Raw genomic sequence first — 13,545 nt, 5'->3', positions numbered from 1 at the left:
TTTCGTCCGAGAGTCATACCTAAAGTGTTAATTTTGGGATAGTCTCATACATTCATTAGTCTGGTTGTTAAGTTTTCCGTTAACTGATGACGTGGTGCCCATGTGGACAATGACTGGACGACACATGTCATTAAAAATATTAAAATAATGGGTAAAAGACTGTTTACTACCCTCATGTTTCATGGTTTTCAACATTTAGTACATCAAGTTTTTTTCATCTCAGAGTCATACTTAAAGTGTAAATTTTGGGACAGTCTCATACATCCATTAGTCAAACTGTTAAATCTGCCCGTTAATTGTGACGTGGCGCCCATGTGGATAATGACTGGGCGCCACGTGTCAGCCACGTTTTTTTTTTCCTTCTTTTTTCTTCTTCTTCCTCCGACTGCAACTTTTTTTTTTCTTCCTCCTTCTCCTTCTTCCTTCCTCTTTCTTCCTTCCCCTTCTTCTCCTTCTTCCTTCTTCTTCCTTCTCCCTTCTCCCTTCTCCTTCTCCTTCTCCTTCTTCTTCCTCCGAATCTGGGGAAGTTTTTTTCTTTTATTTTTTTTCTTTTTCCTCCTTCTTCCTCCTTCTCCCTTCCCTTTCTCCTTCTTCCTTCCTCCTTCTTCCTTCTTCTTCCTCCGAATCTGCCCAAATTCGGTTTTTTTTTTCTTCTTTTTCTTTTTTTTCTTTTTTTTTCTTTTTTTTCTTCTTCTTTCTTCTCCCTCCTCCTTCTTCCTCCCCCTTCTCCTCCTCCTTCTTCTTTTTCCTCCAAATCTGAGGAATTTTATTTTATTTTTTTTTCCTTCTTTCTCCTCCAAATGTCCCAAGTTCGAATTTCATCCCCACAACCGGAACCAGTCAACTCGGAGCGAGTGAAGTTGAGGATAGAGAGCTCCGAAGGGAAGAACCGGGTTCATCTGGCCCGGGTGGTGTTAGACTGCGTGCTGTGAGGGTTTCAAGACACGTTCAAGGAGGCAAAGGCGGGAGATAGCTCCATGCAGGTGTTGGTGGGTTAGATGTATTGCAGCGGTTATGGTGTTCCTAAAGACCCCAAAAAGGGTTCTGTAAATGTTAGGGTTTTCTGACATTTGATTTGGGAGGAGTGGATCGGAGAAAGGGTGGCTTAGGTGGGCAAGGGGTGGGTGATGGGGGATGGAAAACGGGGTGCTCAGGTGGAGAAGACGAAGGGGGTGGAGGGGATGGAGGGTGTCAGGTAGGGAAGACGAAGGGGGTTTTGGGTTTTTTTACTTTTACTTTTATTTAATTCATTATTTTAATATTTTTAATGACACGTGGCTCTCAGTCATTGTCCACATGGGCGCCATGTCATCAGATAACAAGAGACTTAACAACTAGACTAACGGATGTATCAGACTGTAACAAAATTAACACTTTAGGCATGACTTTGGGACGAAAAAAACTTCATGTACTAAATGTTGAAAACCATGAAACTTAAGGGTAGTAAACTGATATTTACCCTTTTATTTATATTATAAATTGTAAAAAAATTATTTTCTTTTTTATTATTTTTTAAAAACGTTGCGCGATTGTCGCACAAAGTTTTGTGCGATCAATATTTCGTCGTGCAAAGTTTTGCGATATGAACAAATGTTTCGTTGGGCAAAACCCTAAAAATTTGGGTGGGCGCCAAAAGTGGGGAGCGGGAATTTATTTAATTTTTGTTAAGACTTTGCGCGACCAATCTTTCATCGTGCAAAAAAATCGTATCCTTTGTCGCGCAAAGTGATATGGTTTTTAAAACCAAAATAACTCCTCCACAATTTTCTCAATGTATCTCCTCTAGTTCTCTTAGCTCTCCTCTCTTTCCCTCTCCCCAAATTCGACCCCCTCTCTCACACTCAATCTCTACTCTCTCTCTCTTTCTAACTCTTACTCTCAATCACTCTCTCACTATCTCTTCTCAGTCTCTCACACTTTCTCCTCTTTCCCTATCTCTCACTTATCCTCTCTCCCTATCTCTCACTCACTCTCAATCTTGCCAAAAGGTATTTTCTCTCTAAATTTTAATTTATTTTTCATTAATATGTGTTTTTGGAGTTAATTTTGGGTTTGGGTGGGGTTTGGGGTCGGGTATAGGGTGAGGGGTGGAGTTTGGGGTCGGATTTGGGGTATGCCGATTTTAGGAGAGGTTATGCCCTTTTTTGTATTATTTTATGTTTTTTTTTTGTTATTTGACCATGTTTGTTTTTTTTTTTGTAGGGAATCGTCGGGACTTTGACGGTGAGGAGTTGAGGATTATGACGCTATAGGACCATACCCCCCACCGCCACCACCACAATAGACTTGTGTTAGGATTTTATTATTGTGATTTGTTAATTTATATGTACATTTTTAATAAAATTTATATGATGGATAATTTGATCACTCATTGTAATTTTATTTGAATATGTCAATTTCAATTAAAGTAATTAGAAAATAAAGCCATACAATTAAATTAAATTAAAAAAAGTAAAAATTCAAAAAATATTGCTCTACCAAATATTTCGTCGCACAAATAATTACTATAATTAAATTAAATAATAGAAATAATAAAACAAAAAGTCAAATTGATTAAATAAAAATTAAAAACCAAAAACTTTTGTCACGCAAAATCTTGTGCTACCAAATATTTGGTCGCACAAAATATGAAACTAATTTACGTTTGTTTGGGTTGCATTAATTTGAGTGATCGTTATTATGTTTCTTTTCTTTCGTGATAATAACTTAAATTTAAAGCACTGGTTACATCGAAGAGAAGAAAATTAACATAAAAGGGGGAAAATAGTAGAACCATGTAGAGCTAGCGAAGGATCAAAGGTAAAAACATGAAGCTAAACAGTCTCGCATCCATGAATACAAGGCTCTTTGGATTCGTGTTTTTGTTGTTGCTTTTCTCAACTTCGCGTAAGTCTATCTCATAATAACAAGGTTTTTTTCAATTTTTTATATTTGTCGAACTAATGAAGGTAAAACATGAAAAGGAAAGCATCTCTAGCACAATTTTAACGATCATATATATTTCTTTCATTTGAATACCCTATCTTTTATTTTTTGTTAAGGAGAAGTTTTTCTTGACCATGTACAAGAGTTTCAGTTGAAAGATTCCTCAAACAAGATTACTTAGGACATCTTTGTATACCCAACTCCATCGTGCATTTCAATATTTATTTATGCATGAATTTGGTGTATGTAGTACCACCTTATATATATATATATATATATATAAAACACGAGTTCGATATTTGTTTGAAATTGTTTGTTAATTTTGACTGCAGAAATTATGGTGGAAGGACGAGGAGTATGTGACGGTGAACAAATCTCAGTAAACCCATTTAGTATTTGTTTTACCGATTATCAAAACAGGCAGTGCGATAAAAAATGCAAAGAGGCTGGTAACATCCGGGGACGGTGCAAAACTTGGCAAACGTGTCGGTGCCGAATAGATTGTGATAACCCAAAGTGTGGTGGTTCATTTTTTGGGATATGTTTTACCTACAAAAATAAATTCGGTGATCAGTAATTAATTCTCAACTTTAAGGGAAAAAAACGTGATAAATGAATAAATAATCTTTTTAATTAATTAATTCTCTACTTTAATTTACATATATGGTGTTGCAGAATTCGCACAAGATATCAATCTATAATGGGTAATGCTAAGGACTAAATTTGTAGACAAAATTTGTAACTAAATGACGTGCCACTAATAAAAATGAACACGTTTATCAATGCTTAAGTAATAATCCAATCATCAACTTTTAGATCATTTAGTTTATAAAATTTTATTTACAAATCTAATCTCCATAAAATTACCCGTCAATAATTACTAAAGCATTACCATTCTCCTGCAACATTGAAAACACCAATTACTATAGCAATCTTTATAGCAATTACAATGACAGATCTACCGTAGTTCAAAATGTCTCATTTATACTAACAAAAGAAAAAGGAAATTGGTAGACCGATTTGTATGACACATTATACTGCAATAATATAAGAACATGTGTGGAAAAAAAAAAACATAACACATCGTCTTGTTATTGAGGCGTCACGTGATGATTATATGTGCCATGCAAAATGAGGTTAAGCCTATGACTATGTCCCGTTTATACTTGTTTCATATTTGATATTTTGGCTCAAATACTCAGAATTAGCTAAACCAAAGGATTAAGTCACTGAAGCCGAGCTTTCAAGCATATGAAAGAAGGAAGCAACACAAAACAAAAAGTTTTGGACGCTCACTTGAAGTCCACACTATAACACCCTAGCAAAAAGATCAAGGGCTCAAGTACGATTAATGCCTAAAGACAATGCACAAATCCAGTATTAGATTTCTGTTGATAAAACACATAATTCTAGATTGTACATGCCCAACTACTGTATTCAAGAATGATTCGGATATATTGACAAAAGTCAACCTTTGATCAAAATGGTTCTATCGGCCAACAACCCTGATTATTCCAATCTAAAAGATTCACACATCGATCCAATTTCCAATCCTTATGTTCCTAAGGGTGTCCTTTTACTTTCACAACAACATGCTCCAATTCTATAGCAATCCAACTACAAGATTATCGCTTACTACAAAGATCAAATGTCGGTCGTTTATGAAACTATAGTTAAACGATAGAATCTCGTCAAACGAAAATTAGCAATAGAAGTTGTGGTCAAATAATAGAATCTCGTCAAACGAACATTAGTAATAGAAACTATGATAAAATGTAAATTAGAGATAGAAACTATGGTCAAACGATAGAATTGAGGCTGTGGACAGCTAAAACTGTGGAGCTAAAAATAATCAAGAAAATTATAGAGGTAACACGTGGAGTTTTGGGTTAAAATGACAAAGTTAGCCTCAAGGCACTCTGGGATTCCCACGCACATGTAACGGACAATAACAGCTCAATTAAGGAAGAGTCAAGGGTGATCAAAATGATATTTATTCAAATTCCTCTCATCACTCCTTATCAAATCCTTATTCAAACGGTAACTCCCAATTTCCCTATTCAATTGAGATTTAATTGCCAAGTTAATTGCAAGATATTATTTCACATAATATCTTGCAATTACACTCACAATTTGACAATATATAGCCGGCCCCTATTTTCCAAATAGTGCCGGCACTCCCCTATAAATAGCCCTATTCTCCCACTAAAATTCTAAGTCATTCTCTACCCAAAAATTCTCAAACACATTTTCTTCCAAATTCTCACTTTGGCATAAGAGATTCTTTAGCCAAAGCCCCCCTCCCCCATTCATCGTGGGCGCATGAGGGTTTGGCCTTAATCTTAGGTGTTATTATTTTGCAGGTGCATTTTCATCAAAGGAGAAAACGGCAGAAATTTGCATCCACAAATTGGTCCTTTCATTGAGATTCTTGATTCATACGCTCGAAGAAGACTCTCGCATTCAAAGTTTCTCATTTCTTGTTCATTTCACGAACGGTTTGCGCCCACGCATTTGTGAGGTCGAGCACTATTCAAAAATATAAATTGTGACCTTGAAAGGTCCACGGATTTTAAATAATTAATTTTCAAACTTCAACTTCGTAACTAGTTTAATTAAAATCTAAATTCTTGAAAAATAATATAAAATATCCTTAATAAAATACGTGGTTTGCAAAAGTGAAATCCAGGAACATAATTTCACAACAAGTCTAGCTTTATACTTGGATATAGTCCCATCTGCATTTCTTTTAATTTTGAAGACCCACTTGCATCCTACCAAATTCTTATTTGTAGGAAGAGGGACCAAACACCAAGTACCCTGAGAATGCAAGGCTGGGAGTTCTTCTTCCATAGCTGCACACCACACCGAGGATTTAAGAGTTGACTGTTCCATTTGAGTTAAATCAACTGAGTTCTCATATGCAACTATTGAGAGAAACACTTTGGGCTTGAAGATACCACTCTTGGATCTGGTTTGCATAGCATGTGTATTCATAGGTGGTATAAAGAGAATAACTTGTAAACTTTTAAGTTGAAACTCAGAGGATATCTTAATGTTGTCATGAGAGTTAGATCCAGATGACAAATCTGTAGCCACAACGAAAGTGGGAGGAACATATTGTGTTGAAGCTGTAGCAATGGATTCAGGAATTGGGTTTATAGGACCATGTGGAGATGATGGTATAGTAGGTGACACAGGGACATGCATAGTAGATAAGGGTATAATATATGCAGTTGATATGGGAACAACAAGATTATCATGTGTAACAAATGGCATGAGAACATATGAGGACATATGAGAAGAATGAGAATAAGACTGAGATAAGTATTTGAAGATTACATGACATAAGGAAATTCACTCTCATCAAAGATGACATGTCTAGTGATATAAACCTTATGTTGATTCACTTCATAGCATATGTAGCATTTGTATCTCGAAGCATAGCCTAAAAAGAAACATTTTGTGGTTTTAGGTTGTAACTTGGTACTATTATAAGGCTTTAACAATGGGAAACAAGAACAACCAAAGATCATGAGATGATTGATATCTGGAATATGTTTAAATAATAATTCAAATGGTGATTTGTGATTCAATGTTGGATATGACATTCTGTTTATGAGATAGACAGTAACTTGACAAGCAAAAGACCAGAATTGTGGAGGTAATGAGGTAGTTTGCAAGAGGGTTATAACTGTTTAACAATATTTCTATATGTCCTTTCAGCTAAATCATTTTGTTCAAGGGTATATGGGTAGGTAAGTTGGTGTTTAATACCCTTATTCAGAAGGAATTGTTGAAATGGCTTGCTAATGTATTCACCTCCTCCATCACTTTGTAATGTTTTAACAGAAACGGCAAAATGATTCAGTACAAAGTTGTAAAAGGCAATAAAAGTTGAACAAACATCACTTTTATTGATTATAAAAAGGATCCAACAATATCTAGTGCATTCATCGATGAATGTCACGTAGTATTTAAAACATTCTACAGAATTACATGGAAAATGACCGCAGACATCACTATGAATCATATCAAAGGGATGAAGGGACTTAGAAGCAGAAGGAACAAATGACAATTTACAAAACTTTCTCTCTAGACATGTATGACACATCACAGACTTATCATTAGGTATAACAAAGACATTGCACTTTCTCAACATTGTAGACATTATAGAATTGGATGGGTGGCCTAATCTACTATGCCATAGACTCGAAGATACTTGTTGTCCAAGAAAAGCAGCTTGTACTTTGGGTTGTAAAGAATGATGTGAGGCTGAGAGAGGAATACGATATAATCCATTACTGCAAAGTCCCTTGAATAGGATCCTCACTGTGGCTTTGTCCTGGATCCAAAAACAGAAAGCATCATATATTAACAAGCAGTTATTATCCAAGCACGGTCTGTGCACAAATAAGAGATTTTGAGTTAATCTAGGACATATAGAACATAATTAAGTCTCAGTGGTTTAATAGGTGTATAAAGCATGAAGGAGCCAATGTGGGAGATTAATAAACCTGCACCACCAGGAGTTGTTGGAATGGTTTCATTTGAAGAGAATGGAGAGGCCAGTGACAAGTTGTTAAGATCTGCAGTCATATGAGATGTTGCCCCATAATTAGTAAGCCACATTTGTTGAGGAGGAACACTAGGAATAGGAGATGGAGCAACAACATGCATAGCTGACACTTGTTGAGATTGAATGTTTACATTTCTAAAGTGACAAAATGGGGCACTATGATTCCTTTTCCCACAAATTTGACATCCTTGTGTGATAGGATTTTCAGTATTTATGAATCTGTAAGTAATAGCTAGATGTCCATATTTACCACAGATCTGACATGGAATCTGGAAAAACCCTTGTGATCTTGGTGGAGATGTACCAAGAATACCAGGAGCATTATTACTGAAGTTGCCAGACTTTGCATTGCCAAATCGAGACTGAGAATTATAGTAATGCTTGCCTTTACCCTTGTTTTTGTTGTAATTGGACTTATAGCCAAAACCATTAGACTGATAAAATTCTCCTTGAGAACAATATGAACCTTCATTTGAAGAATTACCAGGTTTAAAAGAACTCTCATAATGCTAAGTATCTCCAATATAAGAAGACTTAGATGAACCAGATAGATTGATGGCTACCATTGCAGAAAGGAAATGAGTGACAAGAACATTAGCTATCATTGCTTCTTCAGCAAGCAACTGTGAGTGAAGATCCTTCATAGAAATAACATTCTCCCTACCCCTAAGCATAGTTCTCAGTGTATTATATTCAAAAGATAAACCATTAAGAGTCAAGATTACAATGTCATCATCATCATCAAATAGAACCCTAGCAGTAGCCAAGTAATCATGTGCTTCTTTAATGCATTGAAGATACAAAGAAATGGAATCTGTACCTTTCTTGATGTTCTGCAACTCAGGTTTCATTTGAAAGATTGTGGCTCGAGTGACAATTGAGAACTGTTCTCTAAGATGAACCCACAAATCTCGAGCACTAGTGCTACCTATAGCACAAGAAATTGCAGAATGATATAATGTGGCAGTAATGAGTTACATGAGAGCCCGATCATGCATCTTCAAAATCTTGTACTAATCACTGTCAATTCTCGGAGTAGAATCACTGGAAGACACAGTGTAGTCACTCTAATGTTGTGAATCAAATCACGGAGGACAATGGTTTGTACCATCCACAAAACCCATAATACTATTGGAATAAGTCAATATTTAGGGAAAAAAAGGAATGTAAATATTTTGTAATTATTAGAGTCATGTTTTAGGAAGGATATTGTGTCCTTTATTTTGTTTCCTTTTGTAACAAGGATTGAATGTACCTTTTATTCAGAATTGTGGAATACATAAAAGTTAACCCGTAAAGTTCTATTTGGCATCAGAGCCTAGTTGTTGTAACCCTAGAAACAGTAAAACGATAATTTTCTTCCACTGATGTGCTTGTCCAACTTGTTCCTGCGTTACCTTTTGCACAAATTAGTCAAACCGTGATTGTTGGAATTATAGCAGGCTTGTTCTACTGTTGCCGTGCCTATTGAAATTGCAGCAGCTTTGTTTTGCTGCTGCCGTAAGTTGTGTTTTATCAAATACCGTGGGTGATACAATTGATGTGCAATTGTAAGTAGCAATTACATCATTGCCAGTTTTATATTTGTTCATGTGTGCTCTGCTTTCTGGTTTTCTAGTTGTCGTGCATCAACAATCACAGAAGCTCTCAGTGGCGTGTTGCTATTATAGTGCTGTTACTGTCCGTATGCTATTATATTGGTTTTGCTGAGTATTTACAAGTTTTATCCGTGGAGTCTACTGTAATAATTGGATATTGGTGTGATTGCCATGGGAATATTCTTTTGATGGGTCTACGGATACAATCCGATTATCCGATTAAGTTCCAAAACCATTAACCCGTTAACGGAACAAATCTGGAGCTGGCATAATCTGATTCAATTTAAGATTATATTTATTTTTAGGGAAATTTTATTTAAACCCATCTAACCTATTTCTACACCCAACTTACTCTTCGCACCCATTTGATTTTTAACTAAACTATTAATATCTCCTTAAACCCAAATTTAATACCTAGTATACCCACCATAAACCCAATTCAATATGTGGATTTATTTTGGATTGTTTTATTAACACCCCACATTTTGTTGACTACCCCTACATACTTAATACACCCCAAATTTACTTTTTAAATTAAAATTTTTCTTAACACACCCCACGTATTTTCCAATACTACCCTCACACCTCACACACATCTCATACACCCCACACCTTACATCTCACACACCCCACAATCATCAACTAATTAACCACACATCAAACTCTTCTTCTCTTTCAAACAAAAGAATAGTCCATATTTTAAAGACCAGAAAGATGAATTAAATTCTTGTATAAAATCTCCATCTTGCCGTTTGATTTATAAACATCCGTCAAATTTTCTTGAACAATCACGTTGGATTCCAAGAAGCCTGATGGACAAATGGTAGGAATTATTCTTATAAGGTCATGTCAGTTCCAACCAGCCAAAAAACATTGAATTTCCTCATCATCAAACAGCCACAAGAATATTACATTTAATTACATCTTAAATTTTTTAACATTATCCAGTTTTCTTCCTATTTCTTGGATTCCAATTAGAGCATGGCTTTGCAAAAATTCAAATTTTTATTCCATTATTTAAATAATTTCTTGAAAATATCTATTTTCATCAACTTGTTTGTTCCATTCATCAAAAGATCTATTTTCATCAACTTGTGGAGAGTAAGAGTAGCTATGAGGGTTCAAATAGTCATTTCACATTAGAGTTACAAGTTGTTTAGTATTACATTTTTAAGTGGGGTGTATTCAACAACATATAGGGTGTTAATAAAAAAAACCCTTTATTTTTACACCCATTTGATTGTTAGAAGCTAAATTTGATGTGTTTAGACCTAAGTTATTTGCATGGTTTTCCACAACACAAAAGCTGATAAATCAATTGTCACTTACAGAATATGCATGCATGCTAAAAATCACTGCGAAAAGCGATGTGTATAGTTATGGGGTTGTCATTTTGGAGATCATAACTAGGAAAAGGATAGTGGACCCATCATTCACAGATGGACAACATGTGATTCAGTGGGTCCGAGACCACCTGAAGAGCAAGAAGGACCCTATTGAGATTCTTGATCTTAAACTAGAAAGGTTACCCAGACACACAGATACAAGAAATGCTCCAAGCTTTTGGAATCTCACTCCTCTACACCATTAACTGGGCGGAGGATCATCCCACGATGAAGGATGTGGCAGCATTCTTGAGAGAAATTTGACACGATCAGGGCCCAGTGGGAAGCGAGGTGCATAAGCCGGCTACCAATGCCTTGAAGAATTCATCGTCTTCTGTGAAGCCTAGATGAAGTCTAGATATATGTAAAAAAAAATTACCCCAAATTTGGATAGAACTTAATTAACACTAAAATTTATTAATGATAGTAAATCATATTAGAGTCAAACTGCATTATAATTAAAGTGTGAAATCGTAAATACTAGTTTAGTACATGAAATTTTAAGAGAATGTACATGTTAAAGACTTGAAGCTTATTTTTGTCTTTCCCTCAAGAACCATTCTTAAGGGGTCTTAAACAGTAAGTTTGTGCATGATACACAAATTGAGGTCCATGGGTGTCAAGAAATGCTTCGATGTTTTAATCATCTTCAAGATCCACAATATCATTAGTGGCTACATTCTCTAGCCCTCGAAGTTGCTTAAATTGATCCACACGCCCCTGGTATTTAGTACAAGTTTTTCACTCTAATATGACTGCTCGTTTGACTCTTTTTGTGCCACATGGTAGAAACTGGTGGCATAGGGTGACCTTCACACAAATGTACCTACAATACACAAAGTCATCAATCAATTTAGAGTTATCAAATAAGATAAAATAAATATATATGCAAAAAGAAAAAACATATCTTATACCTGGATAAAATGATGATCTTCAATTAGATAACCAATGGCAACCTCATGTAGGTCAGTATCACTTGATTGAGTTGATGACTCTAGAGAGTATGGAAGAAACGTAATCCATTGTGTCATGCTTAAGTGTATCAAAACCACGTTATAACATGTAGCAATTATATGCCTCATATTTGGCATGATTAACCAACTATACTATGGTGCAAAACCATCTTCAAAATAATCAAGTGCTTGCTTAATCTCCGCATATCTGTCGTTCCCTACAAAACACTCCTGAAAAAGAGAAGGCATTTGACGTAGTTGATGTAGTAAACCTCTTCGTACCTTACACCGTCCATTATCAATCCCCAACGCCATAGATATGACTCTGTATCCATAGTTTCCATCAGGATTAACATCAATTTGGCCAATAATATATGTCTTGATAGCCTCAGGGAATTCTTCTCTATATATCCATGTCGGCAAGGGATCAATAAATTCAGGAGGTGTATAAATCTAGTATGACATAAAGAAAATAATGAAAAAAATGAACGTTAGTTTCTTCAACGTAATGAAGGAAAGCTTTACTGTATTTCAAGAGATGTTCAAATTTTCACCTACCTTAAACTGTTTACGTTGTGGCAATATATTAGTCTCAAGTGTTTGAATGTCACAACTCGGTTGATCAAGAACCATGTTGGCATTCACGATTGGTGATGTGGCAGCAAGATTCATCTTTTCTTTCCTTTTTGGTAGGGTAATGACATTCTCGTTTTGTCCATCATGAATAATGTTTGGACATGTGTGAGGTACATCTATCATTGCATGTACGTTTGCTGTTGGTATATGTGATCTCGTCACTTTTCCTAGATTAGTAAAAGCATCATATATTTTATACTTGATCTCGTCACTTGTGCTAGATTAGTAAAAGCATTGGATATTTTAAATAAAGAGGTGATTGGGTTTAGGGAAAAAGTATGTTGAAAATGCATGAATTTTCCTTCCAATATGAGCTATAGTTTGAGAAAAGAAATACAATGATGGAATTTGAACAAAATCATAACAAAATTGTATTTTGATTTTCAACTAGTTAAAAAATGGGTAAACGCGAAAAGTGTAAAAAAAGTATGCAGTTACGGTTAATTGGTAGGTTTAACCGTTTAAAATGAATATGAATATAGGTACAGACGTTTATTGAAATATCCAACAAATAAATAGTTACGTAGATAATGACTTAAACGATTATGAATATATAATCGTGGTTACTAACCCGTCATAACTGTGAGCCTAGATAAGGTTAATGGAGTTGTCCTTTGATCAAGTGCCATCGCCTCCTTTCATCAACTACCACCAAGATCATTAAGTTGGGAAACTGAAGCTGGTTGATAGTAGTAGCATGATTACTATATAGTGCCTTCAGTGGTACCAAGTTCAAACGGAAATGGCTTAGAGAGAATTCTCAACACTAGTAAAAAAAACCACCTTCCGTGACGAAACACACATTTTGCTCAACGAAATTTTAGACTGTGTAGCTCAATATGTTTAAAAAAATAAAAATAAAAAAAATATTTTTTAAAAACTTTGCACAACAAAATCCAAATATTTTGTCACGTAAATCCAATTTATTTTCTTTTTTTATTTAATTTTATATTTTAAATTGTAAAATAAATTATTTTCATAGTTTTTATTATTTTTTTAAAACTTTGCGCGACGAATAGTAATGTTTCGTCACCTAAACCCTATTTATTTTATATTTTATATTGTTAACCTAAATTATTTTCTTTGCGCCCTAAACCCGATTTATTTTATTTTATTTAGGGTAAATATCAGTTTACTACCCTTAAGTTTTGTGGTTTTCAACATTTAGTACATGAAGTTTTTTTCGTCCCAGAGTCATACCTAAAGTGTTAATTTTGGGACAGTCTCAGACATCAATTAGTCTGGCTGTTAAGTCTCCCGTTATCTGATGACGTGGTGCTTATGTGGACAATGACTGGACACCACATGTCATTAAAAATATTAAAATAATTAATTAAATAAAAGTAAAAATAAAAACCCTAGAAGCCCTTTGTCTTCCCCACTGGACACCCCTCCCTCACCTCCACCCCCTTCACAGTTCCACCTCTTCATCCCCTCCACCCGTTCATCCCCTCCGTGTGTATGAGTTT

Source organism: Malus domestica, chromosome 12 (genome assembly GCF_042453785.1).
Source record: "Malus domestica chromosome 12, GDT2T_hap1".
NCBI lineage: Eukaryota > Viridiplantae > Streptophyta > Magnoliopsida > Rosales > Rosaceae > Malus > Malus domestica.
This window is presented reverse-complemented; position numbering follows the sequence as displayed.